The sequence below is a fragment of the Gymnoscopelus braueri genome (genome assembly GCF_963280865.1).
Source record: "Gymnoscopelus braueri genome assembly, chromosome: 4".
In the NCBI taxonomy this organism is placed as follows: Eukaryota; Metazoa; Chordata; class Actinopteri; order Myctophiformes; family Myctophidae; genus Gymnoscopelus; species Gymnoscopelus braueri.
The window spans coordinates 29902694-29914546 of NC_137605.1; the positions used below are offsets into that span (position 1 = coordinate 29902694).

The 11853-nt window shown below is 40.6% G+C and overlaps 1 pseudogene across 1 annotated transcript; it reads right to left on the bottom strand.

Moving 5' to 3' along the window:
* Positions 1–668: 668 nt before the first annotated feature.
* On the bottom strand, positions 669–7686 carry LOC308084316 (tubulin beta chain-like; annotated as a pseudogene). Its single transcript, XR_013935072.1, has 5 exons — positions 7553–7686; positions 3965–4073; positions 3575–3685; positions 1761–2005; positions 669–1614 (listed from the first exon to the last, which is right to left on the bottom strand). The product of XR_013935072.1 is annotated as a tubulin beta chain-like (transcript).
* Between the last annotated feature and the right edge of the window lie 4167 nt (positions 7687–11853).

The window sequence follows — 11853 nt, forward strand, 5'->3', positions numbered from 1 at the left end:
TTAATTTGTAGTATCAAAACGACCCATTATCTAGTAACTGAACTGATTAGTATTAACCCATTCAATCCGAGAACGCATCTGTGTCATTTTTAGATTTGAGCTATAACCATTATTTTATAAGTAGGCTATTCAAAAATAGCAGATCTACAAGCTCATAGCGTGGCACTGAGGGCTGTGCTATGAGCTTGTAGATAATCTATTTTTGAAAAATCGTGCGCAAATCTTTGAATATATATATATTTTTAAAGGGAACATTTGTAACTCAAATCTTTGCTTCCAGAAGTCCCTGGAAATATTTTACAAATGTATATTCAAAGATTTGCACACATTTTCATGATTCTTCAAAAATAGCAGATCTACAAGCTCATAGCGTGGCACTCTGTGCTGCGCTATGAGCTTGTATATCTGCTATTTTTTAATAGCCAAAGTAATCTAAAATGACAGCGATGCTTTCCTGGATTGAATGGGTTAAGAAAGTGGAAAGTGAGTTCAGTGTATAGCTTCGTATCGTCTCACCCGTGCACCACAACAGAGAACTGCATTAATATACTGGTCTCAGAAAGAGTGCAACCTTACATGACTCAAGAGATATTACAGACAAGATCTGAGGATCCATTATCATTAGTCAACATAATGCAGGACAAAGACAAGAAATTGTCAATCGCCAATTTATTTTCAGTCAATTCAAAATAATTCCTAATGTTCCCTAGACTTTTCTCAATTCTAACACTGCTCTGGTCACTTTTTTCCATTTTTGATTCTGCTTCATTTGGACTTTGATCTCTTCATCTTCACAGCGCATTCTTCAAGCGTCATCCTCAGCTTCCTCCTCAAATTCTCCCTCCTCCTCAGCGGTGGCGTCCTGGTACTGCTGGTATTCTGACACCAGGTCATTCATGTTGCTCTCTGCCTCTGTGAATTCCATCTCATCCATGCCCTCGCCAGTATACCAATGCAAGAAGGCCTTACGACGGAACATGGCTGTGAATTGCTCGGATATGCGCTTGAACAGCTCCTGGATGGCCGTGCTGTTGCCAATGAAGGTGACGGCCATCTTGAGGCCGCGGGGTGGAATGTCACAGACGGCGGTCTTGACATTGTTGGGGATCCATTCTACAAAGTAGCTGCTGTTCTTATTCTGGACATTAAGCATCTGCTCGTCCACCTCCTTCATGGACATGCGTCCACGGAACACGGCGGCCACGGTCAGATAGCGGCCATGACGTGGGTCGCAGGCAGCCATCATGTTCTTAGCATCAAACACCTGCTGGGTGAGCGCACTGTGAGGGCGCGGTACTGCTGGCTCCCCCTGCTGGTCAAAGGAGCAAAGCCCGGCATGAAGAAGTGCAGACGGGGGAAAGGGACCATGTTGACGGCAAGTTTGCGGAGGTCGGCGTTGAGCTGGCCGGGGAACCGTAGGCATGTGGTCACCCCGCTCATGGTGGCCGAAACCAGGTGGTTGAGGTCTCCATAGGTAGGTGTGGTCAGTTTGAGTGTGCGGAAACATATGTCATAGAGGGCTTCATTGTCAATGCAGTAGGTCTCATCTGTGTTCTCTACCAACTGGTGGACCGACAACGTAGCATTGTAAGGCTCCACCACTGTGTCTGATACCTGGAGACAGAAATGAACAGAGAAAGGAATTCATTCTCAGTTCCTTAGAACAGAAATTCAAGCCATGACAGAAAAAAAAGCATCCAAAAATAAAAACTAGCATCATGCAACCATCACATTTAATCACATGCGTAGCTGTAGCTGACCTTGGGGGAGGGCACCACACTGAAGGTGTTCATGATACGGTCTGGGTACTCCTCGCGGATCTTGCTGATGAGCAGGGTTCCCATGCCTGAGCCAGTACCACCGCCCAGAGAGTGGGTTAGCTGGAAGCCCTGGAGGCAATCGCAGCTCTCAGACTCTTTGCGGACCACGTCCAGGACAGAGTCCACCAGCTCTGCTCCTTCTGTGTAGTGGCCCTTGGCCCAGTTGTTTCCAGCACCACTCTGGCCTGAAGGAGCAGGAGTGAAACAAGTCATTAAAAAAAACTTCCAAAACCACCCATCACTTTTTTAAATGTAAGATTTTTATTGTAAATTTAAAAAGCCACATTATTGGAGTGCAAACATTGGTGGCAGTAGCGAAATTGCCTTTATTCATGTGAAATATAGTAAATATGGGCTCTCGCCAGGGCCCCAGGGAAAGCTGAGACCCATCATGTTTGTTAGTAATTATCATTCTTTTGTACTCACTGTAATGTGTTTATGCGGTTTGAGTAATGTATGCACATAACAGTTTATATATAAGTAGTAAGTCAAAAAGTGCTGCATACAGTGTGTGCCAGTGCTTCAGACATTTGTTTTTGTTGCGGTGTCAGAAGTAAAAGTCCCATTAATTTTCTGCATAGAGAATTGTATTATGAGCTGTCATAACAATCCTATGTAGTCTTACCACGAGCAACATGGTTGTAAAACAATGCTATACACTCCTGTAGAAGCCACACATCTGTATGCAATCAATCTAGCTTTAAGAAAATCATGAATAATTTGCCGACGACAACGTCTCTGATTGGTGGAGCTCATGTTACCATGGAAATGTTACCTCCCCGTGAATGTCACGTGAGTGAAAAGTCAACTATAATATTTTACAACACCGCACAATGTAAACACTGTAACAGCTTTTGGTTGTTGTAAAATGTGCTATATAAATAGAATTGTATTTTATTTGATAGTAACGACAACGGTTAAAGTTAAAAAGAAGCAAGCTAAATTATCCTTTGGTTGGAAGCATTGGAAAGGTATGCACAGTGGTTTATCATTTATGGGAAGAGTAGTTCCTCCATTCTTAAAATATGTATACAGTTGGGGCGCCACTGGCCTAGTGGTTAAGGCGCATACCTTATATAGGCTCTAGTCTATGCTCTAATGCAGCCCAAGTTCGATTTCCGAGCCTGATGACCTTTGCTGTGTGTCACTCCCTGTTTCTCTCTCCCGGTTTCTTGTCTCTCTCTACTGTGTAATATCAATAAAGCTATAAAAAAAAGGCCTAAATACAGCTCAAGTGGAGTTGTCATTCTAATCAATGGTGGCAAAAACAACTATCTCCACAAGTTGGAGTTAGGTGGTTTGACCGACAGTTTGAGGATCCAATGGAGTTAGGAGGTTTAGTCAGAAGCGCTTTTTAATAATTTCCATTGGTTCAATATTTATAAAACCCACACACAAATAGCACTGATTTATTACAGTACACAGTCGTGTGCCTTCGCCTTTTTTGCGTTTTCCCAATTTGTCCCTAATCAAATGTTTTATGGTTATGATTCATCACATTCACTGGCTGACTTCCAGACATAAAACTCTTAATATAAGGATTTTCTGAAATGTCTATGGAGTAAATGAATGAGAAATTCTCTTCTGGCATTAGCACATGATCAAAACGTGGGCGGTCGCTGTGTAGCTCTATAGTGTATTATTTTTATTTTATTTGTAGTGTAGACGCTAATAAATGTTTTACATGCACTTTGGGGTATTTTTCTTAGGAACATATTATTAGTCCTGTATCCTTAAGTTTTCATTCCACTCACCAAATACAAAGTTGTCAGGTCTGAAGATCTGCCCAAACGGCCCAGACCTCACAGAGTCCATGGTACCTGGCTCCAGATCCACCAGGATTGCCCTGGGTACATATTTACCTCCTCCATGAGAAAGAGAATGGGAGAAAGTAGCCATCAGCAGACAAGACTAAGCAAACATCTCTGACGGGAGTAGACAGTAATGAGGGATTTATACAAACTTGCACGCCTGTGTCGTGCACCGAAAATAGCCGATCTACAAGTTCACAACGCGTTGCAGTGCTTGTAGATCGGCTATTTTCTGTGCATGACACGGCGTACAACCAAGTATAACTCAGGCTTAATATGGCCTTGACTTTCTTTTATATAAAGTACCAAGTGTCAGAGGTTGTGGTTACCTACCTGTAGCTTCATTGTAGTAAACACTGATCCTGTCCAGCTGCAGGTCACTGTCGCCATGGTAAGTTCCAGTAGGGTCAATGCCATGCTCATCGCTGATTACCTCCCAGAACTACAGACACAACATGGAAGGTATCACATGACAGTTACTAACACTGAAAGTATCTTTCCATTAGCCATGCGGTTTACTGGAAGGAGGACTAGATGAGGAAAACAGCAGTGACTTTGTTTTTATTGAGGTTAGGGTTAGGGGGTTCTGAGAAAAATAACTGCTAACATCATCTAACCATTGAAACCGATACAGCTGTATATTTCCATATTCATAGGCTGTGTTGACAGGGGTGAATGGTTCTTTCAGACTCAAAAAGCAAGTGAGAAAGCACAAAGGATCTATAGATCACTCCCGGGGCAAAACTTAAAATGAACTCTATTTGCAGGCGGTCACACTGACACCACACTGAAGAAGCCGATTGTCTCAAGATCTGTATTCACATCGTGTTCGCTCTTTAAAAGACCACACTTGGATCTTCATGTGTTTTTCTCATATGGGCTGGTGTGACTGCTGACGTGTAGGCAACCATTTGCAGGCATGCATGCATCTATATGTATGCACTGTGATTTTCTGTGGACAGCAGCATTAAGGAAGGGATTTAGAGTAATCTGGATAAGCAGGCTGTATTTCAGCTCTATATTTAAGAGAGTGGAGTCAGCTGTAGACAACATAATATCACTGCACTTTATTGAAACCATATAAGGAGAAAATAGAGACCTTAATCTGATGGCAATAACTACACAAAGTGCGCTGGGAGGAGGTGAGAGAGATGGCAATTGACAAACAATAACAGAGTCATAGGCAAACTATGGACAGCTAAAGTGTAGATCGGGGCAGTAATCATAGTGAAATAATGGGGACAATAAGCAGGAAGCAATGCCACACCCTGACCCTAATTTACTACACTAGCACTCCAGCAAGCCAGTCAATCATATCCACTGGCCATCTGAGTCGGTTTTCTGTGCATGACAGTTTCTTGGGCCTTGATATACGGTGATAGACAACAGTTCTCATTTTCAATGCAGACACCTTGAAATTACAAAAAAAAAAGTGTGGTAGTACATGAAATCTTTATCACATGGTCTTTGTTCTGCTATTGGGGCGTTTCTTTCTCTTCAGTAATGGAAAATTAAGTCAGCCCAGCAGAGACCAGTGATTTCGCCCACACTGGGCATCAGCTGTTTCCCCTGTTCCTCCCCCACCCCATCCCTAATTTGGTTTAGTGAGGAGAGGAAAGAAAACATGATTATAAAGTCAGACCCCGCTTTCCTGGACAATCTCTGTCAGCAGAGATTGCCCCAGCAGAGATTGTCCCAGAGTGGGATAATGATGCATCCTGTAATACAGGGCCTTGCAAAAGTGTGGTTACCTAATGACTAAAGATGCTTGGCTACTTGGCTCATCCATACAGTATGTTCTATGTTGGCCATTGATAGTGCTCATCAGCTAGGCCTAAATATATATATAAAAGAAGGGGAAAAAATAATGATCCATAATGACAGACTATGTGTATAATTATATTGTTCACTGAGGCTTCTGGTAGACTGAAAGACAAACTATCTTACCAGTAGACTGGAAGATGACAAAGACAACATCTATTAAAAACGATTGTTATAAATAAGTTTACTCTACTTTATGAGAAACATTGATGATATCCATTGCAAAATGGCACCTTTTAAAAAGGGAAAATAGTGTCTTTGTTAATTAGGCTGTCCCACCCTTCCCCTGTCCCGCCCCCCTCACTATAGCGCTTTACTGCACATGATCATCTGCAGTCTACATTAATAATTATCGTGATCGATATAGGATTTTGATCCACCAATATTTTGAGGTGAAATGACTTGGAACGCATATTCTAACTCACAGGCACGGCCCATTGTCCTAAACAGCAATAATAGGAGCTTGTGGCAGACCGACAAAGGGACCAGGGCAGCGCTACATACACTGACAGTCTGACGGACCTTGACAAGTGAACAATAGGCTGGTTTCTCCAGACTTTTTGTCTTGAGGTCAGCTGAATGAATCCCTACTGTCGAAATGCAGACACGCACCAGGTCCGTAGGGTGAACAAAACCCGTGGAGACTAGAGAACGTTACTGTTATTACCACTGTTGCCATGTCCACTTATAAGCGACGTTGGGCTTGTTTTGCTGTAAAGTTAACTTGCTTGTAAATATTGGTAGTTGCGGGTTGCGTTTTTTTGGCTTGTTTCTAAAGTGTACAAGTGTACTTGTTATTTGGGCTTGTTTCCCAAATACATTTGAATCATTATTTAAACCAGTGGTTCTCAAACATGGACCCCCAAATTATTTGTCCCTATAACTGTCCCTATAACTCCCCAACTGAAATGTTTTATGCCAGCCTGGCATAAAACACAAATCTTGTCCAAATCTTGAAATCCATTCACAAGATTTGTGAATATATCACTCTAGCATGACACAGAGTTCAAAACATTAACAGAACGATTTAATGGCAACCCTCCACTCCAGTTGAAAGCATCCTCCTACACTAGTTGTCTCCAACTCTCCTCTCCCTGCTGATCAACCTCATATGCATGATGACAGAGCAAAATAAAATATCTAATTCAAAGAATAATTTAAAGAAAGTTCAAATAAGAATACAAAAACTAAATGACAAAGAGGCTAGACAAGTAAAAAGAATAGAAACAGGAATACCCAGCTTGTAAATTGCTTGTAAATATTGGTAGTTGCGGGTTGCGTTTTTTTGTCTTGTTTCTAAAGTGTACAAGTGTACTTGTTATTTGGGCTTGTTTCCCAAATACATTTGAATCATTATTTAAACCAGTGGTTCTCAAACATGGACCCCCAAATTATTTGTCCCTATAACTGTCCCTATAACTCCCCAACTGAAATGTTTTATGCCAGCCTGGCATAAAACACAAATCTTGTCCAAATCTTGAAATCCATTCACAAGATTTGTGTTGTTAAAATGTTTCAAATATTCCACATGTTTTCAAACTTTCTTCAATATATATATATATATATATATATATATATATATATATATATATATATATATATATATATATATATATATATATATATATATATATATATATATATATATATTAATACAATAGCAAATCTACAAGCTCACAACACGTCGCATCGCATTGTTTTCATAGACTTGTTGCTTTTGTTTCTCTCTTAAAGTATGGCATTGGCAACACTGAAACTGGCCCGCTAATCCACCCATCCATCCACCCGGTTACCGCAGAGAAAAAGCTTACACAATACACAGTGACAGCTAAGTCACTGGCTGTCACTTTATTTAATATTTATTTACTTAATCTACTGTGTTAAATTAATATATGTGTCTGAGGAAAATATACCAGCTTTGCCTTATTCCCAGAATCGAAGAATAAGACAAATTAATCATAATGCTCTTTTCTGACACTGATATTCCTGCAACAAATGTCATGCATCGGTCGTGGGCGTATCAACAGCTGGAAGAAAAGTTAACATTTATTTATATATATGTCATAGCCTGCCTAAATGAGAGGGTAACCTCTTCCTTACCTTGGCACCAATTTGGTTACCGCACTGGCCTGCCTGGATGTGCACGATTTCCCTCATTGTGATTGTAAAAAGTGTTTGAACAACGAAGAACAGATACAGAACGAAGACAGACACCTAGGATGCTTCCACACCACGACCGGCCGCCGACCAATATCTCGCATCTAGGAGGGAGGACAAAGCCTTTACATCTCTGGCTGCGGTTGAGACGGGGCGTGGCCAACTGTAGTCCCCGCAGTTGTGGACTGGGATTGGCTCAGAGGAGATGACCCCCAGAGCTATAGATGGGTTTCCGCGCGACGTCATCACAGAGCAGAGTGTGCATTCTGCGCATGCGGGAGGTAGAACGACCCGGAAGTGCCATTCACTCTATTGTTATTTTCGGGATTTAGATAGGCATAATGCTGCTATTATAGGCAGAATAGGCATAATGCTGCTATTATATACAGACAGATCCAACTTCCGACAAATCATTTTTATTGAGTAAAGAAGATATTACAAACTGCATCATTTAATCTACTTTCATTAAACCCGGTGAAGACCATTTATTTTATCAATGTACAGTGGCCAGAGATGCTGCGGGTAATAGCGCCCTCTACAGGCTCTTCCCTCCACTGCGCGCGCATCATCCTCAATGTTTACAAACGGGAAACCCATCTATGAGGCGGGGTTAGGATGTACCAGAGCCGTACGACGGTGCCGAAAATTACAGAGGGGGCTCGTCTAAAAAATAAATAAATAATACTTAAATAAATAAAGATTTACGAACAAATGCAAAACATCATGAATATACATTTAAAAATGCATAAATGAATAAATATAAAGAAATATATTGAAAATAAAAATACCTATATAATTTATTTACAGGTATATTGTATTAGATTTGTTTGTTTATGCTAAGGAAATCGGGGCATAAGCTTTGCATGGAGCAGCAAATATATATTTCAAGAATCTTTTACTGAGAATATGCTCTAATGGCCCTATGTCTGGTGATGCTTGGCTGTCCATGATGAGTCTTACTGGCTGTGAATGTCCTGTTATTCATCATTTTCATCAGGTCACCTGCTTACAGGGGTGTGTGCAGTAATAAACAACTGGAGGCCAAAGAGCAGGAATGTCATGGAGGCCATGAAGGCCAAACTGATGGGACCATGCACCATATACAGTACAGTATGTCCCTCAAAAAATGATATGCTCTGAGGCTACAGTGGCCTTTATGCCAAATATTGGCAATTTGTAAATACCAATACATTATTTATATGCCAAATATTGGTAATTTGTAAATACCAATACATTATCTAGATACATATACTAGAGGTTCGGGGCGCTACGCGGCCCTCACATCTAGAGTCACATCTACGTTGCACCGCCGATCCGATATGCCCATAGACTATATGGAGATCTCTGTATCTGTCAGTCCTTATGTCCTTTTATGCCCATATATGGAGACCCCTCATCAGTATATGTCAATATATGGGCATGCCACCTTTTGTGCCCACACAGCACACAAAATTCAAAATGCACATGCCTTTCATACGTAAACCCATAAGGTTTTTTAAAGGTATCATGACATTCATTTTCACTTTTTTTATTTTCAATGTTTTAGTTGGGGTTTTATGACCTCAATTACACCCAAAAAACCTGAACTTAGAACATTCAGTGGATTTTCTGTGGTCTGGGGTTTTCTGAATAATTAGGCTGAAAAGTAATCTGAGCTTGGCCCTTCAACAGTGAGGTCACAGTCGATTAATCCCGCCCACTCTCCTCCTCGCCCCTCTCCTCCCCTATCCTTTCCTTTGAGGGGGGCGGAGCAGAGGCGATGATTGACAGGCAAAATCCCTCACCAGCGACACCCGCAGGCAAAGATTTCTTTTTTCATTGCAGTTGAAAAGGCTTTAGAAATGTGAGAGAAAAACACCTGCCATGGATCACTGGAATGGAATTTTCACTTAAAACTTTTTGTACACTTTTGAAGGACCAGGACAAAGACTTTGAATGTGGTGTAAAAGTGAATGTCATTAAACCTTTAAGAATTGGAACAAAAATTCTTGTGGGTGGACCTCTCAACGCAGTTACTGTAGGTGCGCTGAGAGCCAAGTTGTTAATGGAAGTGAAAATGTGTCCCATTCACTAGATATGAGTATGTAAAGAACCAGTGTAGAGAGAAGTACTTGTTTTTTGTAACTATACTAATGTGGAAGTAAAAAAATATATAATGTATGTATTATTTTTTAGATTATCTATAATATATTTTAAAAATGTACTTGACTCTCATTCACTCATTTCACAATCATATTATTGGAGTTAATGTGTTCATCACATTAATTTTGTAGCTTGTAAAGGTGGCCATGATTTATTTGTTTTCTGTTGTGTAGCTTAACCTATAATAATACATCATAATTTATCATTTAATGTATGTTTTGTAACTTTGTAATTCATATTCTAAATCTGCAAAGTAACTGGCAACTAAAGCTGTTGTTAAGAGCTGAAGCTGAAGCCCTCATCCAGTGTAATTTTGTATACCCCCAAATTTGGCACAAACATGCAGGGGATGAATGCATTCTACTAGTTCTGCCACCAAAATGTGGAATGTCCTACCGCCATCAGACGTTGTGACTCCCTATCCTTATTTAAAACCACCCAGAGCAACTGTTCAACAATTGCAACATGGACCTAGCTAAGTCTTCTAGCTTGCCACCAGAGAGTACCATCAGCAAGTTGAGCCCCCCCCTCCCCAATTAATGATGATTTGTATTGTATAGTATTGTATGTCCTGATTATAAATTCATACATAAAATCAGCTAGTTATATTGCATTGTATAATATTACATTGTATAATGCAATTTACCTACGTGCAGACTACAAATATGTGTTAGTCTCGCTCCTGAATGGATAAAATTGTTGTCCCAACCTGAAAATGTAGCTATGTTCTGTTTAATAGAGAGATAGAGAGACCCCTGTTACTGAACAAACACATTCCCAACCCCGACAATGTGTCGAGGTGTCCCAGGCAGAGAGAGGGAGAGCCAGGAGAAAAATCGAAATCAAAGATAATATCTACATAATGTACATGTATACACAGCATAATAAGCAGCAGGTATGTACTGTATGTGCATGGGGTTAACAATCAGGTAACAATCTACATGGTAACAATTCACATGGTAGCTCCATAAAAGGAAAAGTAGTTCTCATAGGGGAACAGTCCACATGAAGGGAAAGGTGCCAAAGAAGCATCAAAAACCCAAGTGAACAACTTATTGACCCCCCTTCTAAGGATGTCAATGATAGCAATGTTGCCCCAATCAGTACATAACACTCCCAACATCCTGCACCTGCCAAACCAAGACAAACCACATTGTGAAGCCTCCTGTAAGAGGCCAAAGATGGTGTGTAGATATTTTTCCTCTCTTCAGCCTCCTGTAACTTCAACACAGACTTCAAAAAGGAAATGAATGTACCAAAAAACATCCCAGCCAATCAACAGCCAACGGCTCTCATCCTCAGTCTCTCCCTATGCCCTCTGTCTAGCATAGCTGCTGAAATAATTCTAAAATGATGTGACACATGTGTTGTAACAAGTCACAGCCAGTAGATGGCAGTAAGATCTTCTGCAAGTGTGCAATGGTGTGCAGAAGCACATGCAGAGACTTAAAAATCAAATCAGCAGCCCTGCCACCAAAGTGAACAAATGAAACATCAAATATATCACTCTAGCATGACACAGATTTCAAAACATTAACAGAACGATTTAATGGCAACCCTCCACTCCAGTTGAAAGCATCCTCCTACACTAGTTGTCTCCAACTCTCCTCTCCCTGCTGATCAACCTCATATGCATGATGACAGAGCAAAATAAAATATCTAATTCAAAGAATAATTTAAAGAAAGTTCAAATAAGAATACAAAAACTAAATGACAAAGAGGCTAGACAACTAAAAAGAATAGAAACAGGAATACCCAGCTGTCGCTTCTCCTGGTTGCTAACTAGACAGATTTTCATCGTTCCCAAATACCAGTTCTGTTCACATAACATACACTGCAAACATAACCATAAAACAGCTCTGCTACACTATGTCATTATTCAGAGCAGTTGATTGCAAATAGCTTCACACCCATGGTGAAGCTAACTGAACCTGAATTTTGGGTTGACCATTAAGTCAAGAGTCAAGACCCACTGTTTTGGGAATGGCATAATAATCGTCTTGTACTGTAGCCTAATCTTGGCATGACATACTGTGCATGACCAATTTATGTACAGTACTCTACTCAAGATCTCGACTCCCTACCCAAACTCAAAACTAACC